The following is a 14290-nucleotide window of genomic DNA, read 5'->3' on the forward strand; positions in this document are numbered from 1 at the left end:
GTCTGGAAAAGTGAGGATGCTAATTCAGAAAGGAACATCTTAAGTTTAATTTAATATCCTAGTTGTAACGTAGTCAAAATGAAGACAACTGTTCTTGCAAGGTTGTACATCTAGATCATGACCAACTAACTCCACAGATTCGTAAACAGATGAGTTTAAAAACAACCTTCCTAACTGCTAGCCAAATCTCAATATTTCACTTGAAATAAATACACTCTTTACTATCAATGCTGTAGAAAAGTAATATCTGAATGTTCTATAAGAAAATTCTATAAACAAAATTAATTTGGAAACAACAATGCTTTAGTAAAACACTTTGATTCACCTGTGACATTGGCCTAACAAAATATGATGACAGTTTGTTAAAGATAGTTTTTGAAAGTTTTCCTGGCAGAGATTCACTCCTGGTAACATAATCACCGGATTGAATCAGCATTCTTTAATGCTGGGTAACTTTCTACCAGGTCTGTTTACATGAACCCACAAGAGACACAGCTTCCGTCTGCCAAAGGGGAAGGACTTCAAGATATACAATCAAAATAACATGTGGGGATGTACAATCACATATTAAACTTGTTATGCCATGCCAAAGCAAACTTTTTCCTTCTTGCTTGATCAGTTCTTGAACCCAGGCTTAGGAACTGTGCTGCTTGCACACATTCTTTATCCATAAGGTACCAGCATGCTGTAGCCCCTCTGTTACTAAATTCAGGAATGCCCATTTTTTGTTCTTCCAGATTTTGTTCAACCTCCTGTGTCTGGATGGCATGATAATTTTCTCTAATTGAGAATGTGAATTGAGGAACAAAATTCATCTAACTGAATGTAGGTTTCTGCATTAGAGAGAGTTACACTGGCTTCTCTTTAGAGTCAATGCAATAAATGTTCCTAGAATTCACTTAATTTAAGCCTGAAGTTGAATCTAAAATATGTCAATATATATATGTATATATATATTTTTTTTTCTTCTTCTTCATACATTAGTGAGAATTTAGGAAGGTGGGTACCTTCGCCATAAACACTTACAGGCAATTCAGTGTAACCCCACCCAGAGCATTAATTTCTAACTTCACTGTAAATTATGTTAAAATTGTTGTAAAATCCACTCTGATACCACTGATTGTGATGGAAATATGTCTGCTTTGCACCCCTGTAGATAAGATTAAATCTGAGCCCTAAGCATATACTTTGAATAAAGAAGTGGAATCCCATGCATGTATTTCACATGAATATTTATCAGGAGAAATTGCTCAGAAATTATGGCTCAAAGATCTCAATGTGAGACAGCCCTGGACACTCCTAAATTATTTAAGAGTGATTTGCAAATGTAAAATAAAATTGCATTATAACTTCTCTGAATACTTGACATAGTTTCTGACTTTGTGAATTACAATAGTTTAAATACTATGAAAAGCATTTACATGAATGCCTGTAATGGTCAGATCTTCATATTAGAAGCATTGCATTTTATTTATATTATAGCTTCTTTGGTAAGTATTTGTTTAGAGATCATTAAAACTTAAAACCTTTTGTGTAAGTCTCTTGATATGCCAGGCAACTGAGTGTGAAGTGACCTGTGAGTCATACCTGAAGTATGGTAATTTATATTATAATAATAATGGTGTTAAATCTGAAATAAGTCCTTCAGAAAACTTTTCCTATTTCTGAATCAACACCAAAAGAAACCCAGTGGGTTGTAACTACTTTAATAGTATTCTACAGAAATATGATTATTCAGGTAACTTGCTGCCAGACATAATTCAGCTTTGTAGATTATAATGCATAAATTAAACTGCAGCTGTAATAGTCAGAGGTTTAAGCCTGCAAGAACTATACAGGTAAGAGTATCTATCTCCGCACAATTTGTGGTCTTACCATACCTCAGATAATTGTTGTTGTGTTTTTGGTTTTTGGTTTTTTTTTTCATCCTTTTGCAAGTTATGACATCATTTTACGACAAGGACAATGACAAAATAAAGAGAATTCTAATAGTGACAGGTAGAGTTATAAGATATATGAAATTGTTTATAGGAAAAAAAAAAAGTGCTAAAAGAGAGAATTATGACAGCTTGACAGCTGTTGAGAGTATGGGATTTTTCCACTCAGTGAGGAGTGGAAACTGACAGGAAAACAACAACAGAAAAAAAAAAATAGGCTTAATTAACAAAACACAAATATAGTTTAAAACATAGAGGGAAAGGTCCTAAATATGACATATTTCCTGTGAAGTAATCTACCAAATGGCAGGTTTTGACAGCCACTGCTTGGGTTAGTAAAAGGATTAGATTCTAAATTTGCAGAAAGTGAAAAAAATAAATAAATAGTAGGGGATGAATTTATAGCTATAATTAGACAAGATACAGTTATTTATTGCAAGCATTAATGATACTTAAGCTTAAGAAAGGGATGTGTGACTTGGCCTACCCACTGTTTAGGGCCACCCAGACAGGAGATGTGGTAGTGATGGCTAATATAGACTTCTAAAGTGGGTGGTTTGTGTGACTTTGGCAGCATGAATATATCAGTAATAACTGGATTTCTTGATTTGGGAAAAGCTGAATCAGTCATGACATAGAGGCTATGTACTGATGGGTCAGATAGGATATCAAACAGTAAAAGAAATTGGCAAAGGAGACCTTTAGAAAGAGGATCACGCAGAAATCTTAGGAGAGTTAAGGGATCCTGACATCTTCTTTTTGTCTTTTTTTTTGTCTCCCTTACATTACTCAGGATAAAGTAATACTCAAATTTGGGCTTGGTCTTTGTTCTACAGAATTATTTAAGAACATATCTTCCATAGAAATAAAAGAAGACACAAACACATTTACAGCTTCAGTCTTTCGTCCTCATCTCTTTCCAGGGTCTAACCCTTTGAAGAGCCCACCAGCCTTCTTATCAAGAAAAAATCACAAAATTGTAGGAAAAAATAAAACTAAAAAGGATGTCAGGTGGTCAAGTAGTCCACCTCCCTGCCCCAGGGTGGGATTAACTCAACCTAGACCAAATACCTATTTGTCTAATGCAACAAAGGGGATTGCCTGGGGAGGCCGTGCAATCTCTGCTAGTCAATCATAAATAGAGACAGCACAGATCAAAACCTCTTACTCTGCCTCTAAGCAACCATGCACACATGGTGCCCTCTAGGAGGGACATGCTAAATCCCAGATCCTTAATGATACAGTCTAAAGGATGAGATGTCAGTTAAACTCTGTTTGATGGGAACAGATCCACCTGACTTGGCACAGGAGAGACTGCAGTGATAAAGAAGGCTGCCTATGCTAAAACATGTATTTATATCATACACTCTTAAAGGACATTTCTTTACATAAGAAATAAGGCCAGGTCAAAAAGAATGTTCTTGTCCATCATTTACTTTTAAAATAGTGGCTACATCTCAAAAGAAGAGAGCTGATGGAGCATGTGCTGCCTCAGGAGTGGTTCCTTCTATAATATTCTTGCTTATGTGTGTGTGAAGGACTGATGTTGCCCCTAATTGGACTTTGCAGAAATCAGAATACAACTGTGTTATCAGTGGCTGTTTTTTTTCTTTCTAGATTTTGGTTATTGCTTCTTCTAGTTGTTTTTTTTCTTTTCATATCTGCTCTCGTTTCTTTCCAAACTGGACTGTCTGACAGGATAATTAGCAATATGGCTTTCTATCCTCATGATAAATATCAGAACTGTGCTCCTTGGCTGTTTTTAAGGAGTTGTCTTTTATTAATAAAAGGCTTTTAAGGAGGTGTCTTGTATTAATAAAAGGATTCTGCACAGAAAAATCTGAAGATTCAAAAGAGATAAAATACATAATAAGTGAAGCCAGCTTTATGTGAAATATTACTTTCTATAAGCAGTAGGTGTACAGGACCCACTACACAGAGTTAGATTCATTAACAAGTAGGGCTTTGTTATTTTTTCCTTTACATTCTAAATACATTTTACTGTATCAATGTTTCCCAGTGAAAAAAAACACTAGAGATAGAAGAGTAAACAAAGGTTTCCTAATCTTGCTGAGCTTCAGTGCAAATATGCAGTTTGAGCTGTATTCCAGAAGTGCTGTTTAAGGCTCTTAGATGCATATCTTAGCAATCCTTGCTAAACTCTTGCCTTACGTGCCAACTAAACAATAGCATCCTGCTTTTTGGCTGGAGGGGTCACATAGACTGTCCTGGAGTAATTCCAGGGCTGTACTGCCTGAATTTTCTGTAGAGCATCCAAAATGTGCCCAATATATGGCCAAAATGCATAATTTATTTATTATTTTTTCTGCCTGGTTGCATACCAGCCCCAATGTGAGCATTCTCATGTGACAAGACTGATTATTTTGGTGTCCTCAGAAAGGAGGACTGCTAAGGCAGTTCTGCTTGTCTCCATAGCTGAGAAAGATTATGTCCAGGAAAGGGGTGATGGCCGGAATAGAATATTTTCTTTGATGAACCCCAGTTTGCTAGTCAACTCCTCCTTTTACCTTGATTTTGTGCAAAAGGACATACTGTTGCTAGAAGAATATCATAAACCGGAGCCAACATGATCGGTAGACTGTAGGGCTCATGAGAGAACTTATTGAACTTTACTCACTTCCCTTCCACCCAAGGGCGCACACATATAAACATCCCCCACTCTCCCAATTTGATCTACTTTTACTTCGAGCAATAAATTTCTGCCCTAACAAGCAGTCAGAGTGAATGATGGTATCTGAGGCTGATCAGACCACCCTCAGTTATCTCTCAAGGGTTGGTCTGTCCATTTGTTAGACTTTGGCAGTACTTATGTAGCATGTCATGCTGGTAGTATATGATCTCTCAGGAAATGTTGATATAAAAACTCATTTACTTTAAAAATAAAAAAGTAGAAATGCTGGAAAATCAATTATTTAGCATTTTATATCTTGACTCCATGTCCCTCTGCCCCAGACTTGTTGGTTAGAGACCCTGAGAGTGATTCAAGTGCCTAAGCAAAAGTGTCTAGCACTATCTTAGATGCCTCTGGTATCTGAGACATCATACTGGGCTAGTAAATATGACACAGAACCTATTGAAAAGTACACACCGCCTTCTGGAGCAGCAGAGGCAAGACAGAATACACAAAGGCATCTAAGAAAAATGTCACCGGGCATGTTTAGGCATCTGAATCCCACCCTTCATATTGTCTCAGATCTTCCTTTCCTGTGTTCGATGTAAATCAACTATTAGAACCACCCCCCAAAGACACACAGCCAACCTTCTTGGCTGGTGAACACTCAAGAGCAAAGCTCAGGCCAGGGGCTCAGCTCCTCTTCTTCACTGCTATCAGATTTAGGAGTCAGCAAGGTCTGCTGTTATCACCTGACCCCTCCTGCCTCAGCTTATTAAGAATAAACAAACAAACAAAAACAACGATCTAAGGTCTTCTCCTTCACTGTTAAAGAAAACAAACAAACAAACAAACAAAAATGCACACAAAAAAAACTCAACCCATAGCTCAGCTGCCAGCTTGCCCAGTGACTCTTTCTCCTTCCTCTGGTGTCTGACCTGCAGCAAGTGCTTGTTGCTCTCATTGTCTTATCCTTCTTTCTTATCCTTCACTCACACCGCCGTTGGCTTCAGCTACTCTGCTATGCCTCTGGTCCAGCCAGACAGGAGCTGTAAACATTACCAACTGGAGGAAGCATGGAAATGAGCAGTACAGCCATTTCTGCGCTCAGTCCAGCTCAAGCCTGACCCTTGGGGTCAGACACCTGAGCTCTGAAGGAAAGAGGACAAAGGAGCCCTTCTTGCTCAGGAAGCTGTCACAGGGATATATCACTAATCCGCTCTGCATGTTAAGGATAAGCCTCCTTGGGCCTGACGAAGATCAGAGAAGTAGTAGTGAAATATTCCATGTAATTTCAGTAGGATCTGGGATTTGGCAATGCCAGCAATGACTAAGGATGCCTGACACTTTATGAGAAACAGCTGGAAAGAGTTGAAATAACTCTTTCAGATTTGACTGGATCATGGTCCCTTGATAAACCACACAGATGCATACTCTATGGAGATGCGCAGGGGCTTCTGAAGGCTGCAAAACAAAGACTGTTAAATATAGATCTGAAGCATCTATGGATCAGAGCAGGTGGGAGGGTAGAATGGAAGTTAGGGCTGGGCACCCCAGGTGTTAACAGCCGATGGTTTCTTTTTGTCTATGAAATGTTGAAAGTTCTTTAAATTGGGGGTGGAGGGAGGAAAAACAAAACAAAACAAACAATGTCTAAGGAAACTAAAAAAAGGATAGCTTTTTTCCTGGAAAAGGAATTGCAGCGTAGACAGTATGAGATTTTGACTTGAATCATAAGTGATCATTTGTATATGTGTAATTTGTTTCTTCCACACTTCTTCTGTTAAACTGAAAATATCTATTTTAGAAAGATCCTTGCCAGCAGAGGGCTCAAAAATAGCAGTTACAATGAAAAGTAAGTCCCCATTTCTGCTTATTTTATTTTCAAAAATCCAAGGGTGACTACAAAGAGGCTTGCATTTTCTCTTACATTTGTAAGCCAAACAAAGAGAACAAAGCTTTCTTTTTATGTGTTACCTGACAGAATGAGAATTAATAATTCTAGACACTGTGTTTTAACGCTTTAAACAAATTTGGCAAAATGGTTTAGCTGTTCCTGCCCAGGCTATTACCCCTGAGTTTCCCCTTCAAAGGTTGTATAATAGTTGGGATTGTACAGTAACTAAAAGTTACTGTCTATTTATAGGCACAAGAACAAATGGAAGGTCTGATAACCTTGCCAGTGCCTTTACAGTAGAGCGAAGCTCTGTTTTTTCTCATGTACACACACGTGCTGGCTTGCAGCCAGCCCTAAGTATGTTGACTATTTCATATGCACACACACAAACATCCAGTGACAATGACAACAGTGAATGAGACAGACTTTCAGAGTTTTTCATTTGGTTTGGGGAAGGAAGAGAGAGCCTTCAGAAGACCATCTAATTATGATCATACAGGCATTACAGTCCTTTTTATCATATCTAAAATATTTCATTTAATATTCTCAGGAAATATAACTTCAGTACTTAAGAAGCTTGATTTTCTGGACAAATATATTCATCTCTTGTAGTTTGCCAAGTCTTCTCATGTTAGAGTGTTTCTGAATAAGATAACTTGTAATTTATGTATATTTTAATTTGTTTGTTTGTTTAATTTGTCACTATTAAACATGAAACAATCCAATTTACATATATTTCATTTAATGTGAGGGAAATTTTGTCTGCAGTGGACCAGCACCACAGAGGAACACAGAGAGCCAACTCACTGTATTGTTTCTGGTGGAACTCCTCTGTAAAGAGCTTCCTACCTTTACCCTGGGCACACTGAGAAGGCAGGGAACTGACAGATGCTTTCTGATGTCAGGCACCATTGCCCAAGCACTGCACATACTGTCAAGAGCAGCATTGCTTCAGTTTATCACACTCCTGGCACCACAAAGGAGTCATGAGAGTGTCACAGCTCTTGATATATGTCTACAGCATGCAGCAGTAAACTCTAAGTAAACTCTAAGTAAACAGCATGCAGAGTAAACTCTAAACCTAACTACTTGTGTAGTTCCAACAGAGCAACCTGAAGAGCTGATAGAGCAAGGAACAGTCCTCATGGGCACTGTCCTTTCTGTCGTTAAGCAGGGGTAGTTCTCTCAGCTGGACAGCAGACTTTGTTTTGCCTTGCCACAGTAAAACACTTAACGGTGCTTGCGGATCTGAGCTAATATGTCCAGGGGTATTCTGTGCTATACACCAGCACACTCTGGTCAGGATAATTCCACTGAAATTTAGCAATTTATTTTAGATTATTGTATTAAGAATGTAATCATCCTCAACTCCTTCAGCTTAATGAAAGGGGATTGGTACTTTGAGAGGACAATTCATCCCACTTGTTTAAAATACTCATTTTAGGGTTTAATTAGGGCTTTCAAAAGTGTGTATTTTTCTCTATTAACTGTACAAGAGCCTGAGAATCTAGCCTAGACTAAACATCTAAGTTTTTAGAATGTTAAATTTTGATAAAATGAATTCAGGTTATTTTCAGACAAGCTTCTGCAGGTAAGCTAAGACAGGTATCTGTCTTCACTATTGGAATGATTTCTCTCCTTGTCTATTCAGGGAGTCAGCGTCTTCTGAGCTGGATAGGAACAATCATGTTGCACAAAGCAATTAACAGCAATTAGTCTTAACTGCATTGATTTGTTCTTTGGAAATGCCTGCTTCTTGTAATTGCTTATGGAGAGAGACAAATTAAGTTTATTCTCTTAATCTAGGTGCCTGTTTTAAGGCCCTCAAATTAAGAAGGATTAATACAAACCACAGCTCTAAGTCAGGGACCCGTGTCCTGTGTTGTGTGCTGTATCCCAACCTCAGATAAAGCCTTTCTTCTCAGCTCCACCAGCAGGAATACTACATGTAGGTTGTCATACCTTTGACTCTGGCATGATGGTTTCACTCCTCATTTGTTAAAAAAATATATGGCAAATTCTAGAAGAGGAAACAGGCATTATAACACCTGAGCTCATTTCTAATTATCCTGATGAAAAGGTTCATTACACCACATTATACACAGAAGGGGGGTTGTGTGTTACTCTCGCAGCACAGTCCCATGGGGCTGAGCGCAGCAGACAGAGCTGGGGGCAGGTCACAGGGTCCATCAACAGCTCCCCACACAGCACGTAATGAACCAGGGCCAGATCCCATCAAGGGAGCACAGTATGAAGCAAAAGGAGTCATAGAATCATAGAATCATTAAGGTTGGAAAAGACCTCCAAGATCATCTGGTCCAACCATCCCTCTACCACCAATATCACCCAATAAACCATGTCCCTAAGTGCCACATCAAGACAGGGCTAGAGGCAATCTACAACATATGTAGGAGGTCTCCATCCAGCAGACAAGGTACCTACAGCAGGGGTGCCATATTGATCTACGAGACAGGACCAGTGATAGGCACACCTACAGCATGGCTCAGGCAAGGTAGGGGCTCAGGCCTGAGCTTCAGTGGAGCTCCTAAGGCAGTGGGCAGGGATGCAGGTCCCAGGTGAGGCTGGATGTTATGGTGCCCTCAGGCCCCCAACAAAAGCTGGCATAACTTTTCTGAAGATTGGCTGAAGAAGCATTGAACTTCCATTGTCCTATACAAGGAGACAGGGTGATGATGGGCGAGGGAACATTTCTTCTTAAAGACTGAGAAATGAGCCAGGTTTTCTCTGCAAGTTGTTCCCTGGTTGATAAGGGCCTTTGTGGCACCAGAGCCATGAGAAGACAGTCTCGCTTTTGCTCTTAGATGAAATGAAGCAGCTAAGTGACTAATATAGTGGTGAGGACTGAGAGGAGAGCAAACGTGGCCTGAAGGTGACCAAAATAAAATAATAGTGTGGAAATAGGAGAGGTTTTTATCCTGTCTGGACAAGGAAGAAGAGGAGCAAAATGTGAATGTGGTCAGAAGGGTCTATAACAAATGGAGTGTGGGATGATTCAGGATTCCCAAGACTGGTCTGTTGTCAGCTTTAATTACTGCTGGCAAATATATCTCTGCTCCTTTCTCTTGATTTATGCAGAAATTGACAAATGTGCTACTAACTAAAAAGGACACAATGATCTAAACTCTGGTGATGAACTGTATGGGTCGCTATAATGCTACATAATGGATTTGCTGGAGGAGGTCAGTTTCCTTTTTCAAAAACCCAAGATTTTCCATTAACATTCCCTCTCTCCTCTCTCTACTACTTCTACTCCTTCTCTTGCTAGATTAATAGACAAATAAATCTGCAAAGTCAAACATTCATAAGTAAGTAAATGCCAAGGTGAACATTGCTTTTGTAGGAGAGGAGAAGAAACGTCTGCTGATCTTGCCACATGCCCGCATACTCAAAGGCAGATAGCTTGCTTGTTCCCCTAACCAGTGGGGAACAGCTGTGGCAAAACCCTTAAGTGGTACATATGGAAGTCTGCCCTTAATCCAACTGAATATCCTTGCATACAGGGCAATCACAGGTTCATCCAAGATAACAATGGGAAATAAATAAATAAATAGTCTACAGCCCAAGTGATCTCTCTGTTTCATCTCTTTTTCTTTCTTCCTTCCATTTGCTTCAGAAGTATCCTTGGATGAATCCAAATAACTACAAAAAGGTTGCTGCCATGCTCTTTGATGGATGTGCTTCAATACTTGAAATATACTGATCAAATTCCCCACAGTCACTTTCTGAAAGTGATAGCAAACAAAACCTCATCTTTTAAAATTTTTTGATGTGTAGCTTTCTACTAGGTTGTATTAAACATGTTTTGGCATCAAGTTAAAAAATTCTGAAAAGAGTACAATTAAAATGTGTCATAAGATGGATGGTGTGCATATCCATGTGCAATGGGAAACCTTTTTGTACCATTGCGAATATACCTACTGGCTTTGTAAATGCATTCTACAAATCTTATCAAGCAGGATTGCAGGCTCAAATAAAATTTCTGGTCTCTGATCTCAAATGGAATGTTTTAGTGTGCTATTATGTGTTGTTAATTCATTACTAAATATTTAACAGAGTCATAAATTGGGAGGCCTAATTTCCTGGGTAGAAGGATGTTACTCCTATCGAGAATTTCCAAGTCACTGAAGCAAATTTGATTTAGTAGTTTAGTATTTAGGCTCTATAACTGGTCTGTGGGCAGTTTGATGCTTTTAGTCTGACTACAAGGTCCTTGGAGCAATTAAGTTTAATCTCTGCTGGGAAAGATTCAGCACGTACAATCCTCACTGAAGAGACAGTGGGAAGTGCTGAGCCTCTGAGAGCTGGGAATTAGCACTTTGAAGGACTGGATCTTTATCTTTCAATATAAATTGAAAACATTTTTACTGGCTACTATTGTGGCCTTTCTCATTTTAATCCCAAAATGAAATCAGCTATTCCCAGTTTTTCCCTAGTGTCACCAACACATTATTGAATTACCTGGGAAGCTGGAAACAGTTAATTGATGCTAGGAAACAAAGTGCATTTTATGTTGTATCAAATTTTCCTCTTTGTTGTGGCTGTTAGTATAAGTAGCAAAGGTAAATTCATTAAAACATTAAGAGTGGGATCTTTCCTGTTCAAATGCAGATCTCTGCAGTGTAAATAAGCACATCCAAACCAGTTCTTTAGATGGTCAAAGGAAATTAAGCCAGTTAATAAAACCGAAGGTGGGATTCATGTACTCCTAAAATAGATGCCTACATTTAGGTAGATGAACCTCATTTCAGTGGTTAGATCTCTACTGGCTACATTAGGAACTTAAATGTATTAGATACAAGTAACCATGATCACTTGGATGGATCCCATGCATGCTACCTTTAAGACATTGTCTTACATAAACAATTGTATCCCAATGCTTTCTCTTTCTTGGAAGACATTTCTTTATGGATATGCAAACATATACACAGAAGAGAAAGATGGAAGCTTCCCACTGTATTTAGGTGTAACCCATTCACAAAGGCAGGGTGCATCTGGCCCGTTTCTATCTATCTAGAAATTAGCACCTAGACAGTATTAAACACCTTGCCTCCCTCAGTGGAAAGAGAAACTCAAAGTGGGTAATATTTCCTTCCTCCTTTAGAAACTTATTACAGGATAAGATGAATCTAGACAACCTTCCTAGATTGCACATACAGCTCCTTGATGATCAACATTATATGGGATGTACCCCAACCAAAAATGCTGTTCTATCGCTTACTTGCATGTGATAGTATTTTAAAGTCAAAATCTGTGCACTTCCTATAGATTTTTTATGATTGTTCTGGTCCCCACTGCAGTCTTTACAACTTTCGTTCATAGTACATCAACAGTCTTTGAAATCCCCTCTTAAGACTTCTTCCTTTGTTCAGTTGTTCTTTGCTTGCAATAATATTCTCAAATACTACTCTTCATATATAAATCTGTCTGAATTTTGCTGTAAATCATTCAGAGAGAGAAAAGATATTTCTATGGGAATGCAGTTTTATAAATAATATCCACTGCTGTTTTATTTTAGCTTGATTTCGTATACAGAAAGAATATGTACACTACAACAAATGTTGTATGGGTGCAAGTGAGAGTGAAATTTAACTGAGTGGTGGGATGGGAACCCTTCCAGTGGATGGTTGCATAAGAACGGAAGGCCCTTAAGTGGGAACAAAAGACTGTGTTCCCAAGATGTAGAGATAAGCAAATACAAAATGCAATATTCTGAAAGGCTTTATTTTGATCTTTCATAATTGCTTTATTTAGACTGGAGGGGCAGATGATATTACTGCCCAGCCTTAACACAGCCCTTGCATACTTTGGAACCCTCCAGAAGTTCATAACATGATATGATTAGCAAACATTTTCTCAGCTGCCTTGCTGTTTGCACCACACACACACAGACTGTTCTAGGGCCCACAGGGTAATGCCAGAAATTAAAATAAATAAAAATAAATAAATAAATAGATAAATAAAAACACTCCTGCATAATCTTTAAAAAGAAATTTGAAGGATAAAATAAGATAACTTTGTGGAAAAATATTATAAAATATGTTTTCTATGATCAGAGAAAGATGAAAAAACATTTCATCTCTGAAGATTGAATCTTGCTCTCTCAATGGGTGCATCAGGAACAGGACAGTCTACCTGGTCCTATATTTTGTGCTGATGTGGAAGATGTAGAAGAAATCTTTAGGAAAATGGAGAAGCTCATCCTTAATGTTCAGTAAGTCCTTGGTCTGTAGGTAAAATATTGGGCAGGGACACCAGTGAACTCCAACATTACTGACTTGTGTAGAGAAGGCTCCTGCTAGCTGTCAGCCAGCCAGCCAAAAGTAAAAGGATGTAAACCAGCACTTAATGCTGAAAGGCGGGGACCAGTCATGTTAGACAGTGCAAGGTGGTGTAAGAGACTTGAGGTGGTTTGAAACTAACTGGTCTTGTTAAAGTTCATGCTTCGAAGTAAAATAAAAGGGCCCGTGAGCTTGCATGGTGTTGTGCCTCATCTTCTGCAGAGCTGCTGGCTCTCTGTGCTGGACAATTTAGGATAGTTGTCTCCAAGACATAGCCTGGGCCTGATTTTGGAGGTAGTTCAACATCAGGAACCCTTCCAGTAAACATCTTTGTATGGCATCTGCCACGCTGCAGAGTATGCAAAACTTATCCAATAACATTTGAGGGGAGGTGCACTATTATTGCAGACACTTTGAAGAGGAAAAATAACAATGATCTTGTTCATTTTAATAGAAAAGAACTGAATGGAATAGTTCAGGCTGGAAGGGACCTACAAAGATCATCCTGTCCAGCTGCCTGACCTGTTCAGGGCATCAACCACGTCACTAGGAAGCCTGTTCCAGTGTTAGACCACCTTCACGGTAAAGAAGTTTTTCTTAATGCCTAGTCTGAACCTCCCATGGCACAACTTGGAGGATGAAACTGGGGGAAAATGGTGGTAAATGCCTGTGTAATATGTCCCATGCTAATCTGATGTAATGGGGGCAAACCCTAATAGGAGCAGAGATGAGCCACACGTACTGCTCATCTTGCACCCAGCAATCACTCCCCAGAGCTGATGCTCTCAGTGTAGACACAGCTTTGGTGAGCAGTGCCTGAGCAATAGGAGGTGAAAAAGAAGGATGGATTCAGTTATCTGAGCTCTGTGCTGTAATGGCAGCTCTGTTTGCATTACCAGATATACTCGGCCAAAGTGGAGATATACTACTGGTATTTCACGGTTGTCCTCTGAGCAACCATGTTTAAAGGACAGAGCAATGCCTTAGTTAAATTCTTCTTTAAGCAGTGAAATGTGTCTGCTAGTCCTTTTATTCACTCTCAGCACAAAAGTTAACATTACAAGCAACAGGTAAAAATGATAAGCCTAAAGCTTACTAGGTAAACAATGCTGTGGTTTTGCCACTTTTACAAAAGAATGCTGCTTCACTCTGCAAGATAAGATCCCTTCCTAAAATAAGACACTAAATATCAGTTAACAATTTTATTTTAATATCTGCTGTGACTGACATTGTCAGATCAAATGTAATATTCTGCTCTTCTCGTTTGAATGTGGCATTTACAGCTGATTTTACAACTACAGATTCTGGAATGGACAGAAGATCAGGTGCAGCTACCACACAGAATTATGTTCCACATGTGCTATCGAGTCTAGTTGGTATCATACCAAGGTGCCAAGTCTTTTTCTAGGAATGCTTAAAGCAACTCTGAACTGCAAGAGGGATGCCAATGACAGATTAAATAATGTAGCTCTGCAATCCTACAGAAAGAGTTTAGGGAACAAAGTTTTTTCTTCCTATCTGGTGT

The sequence above is a fragment of the Anser anser genome (assembly GCF_964211835.1).
Source record: "Anser anser genome assembly, chromosome: 1".
Lineage (NCBI taxonomy): Eukaryota > Metazoa > Chordata > Aves > Anseriformes > Anatidae > Anser > Anser anser.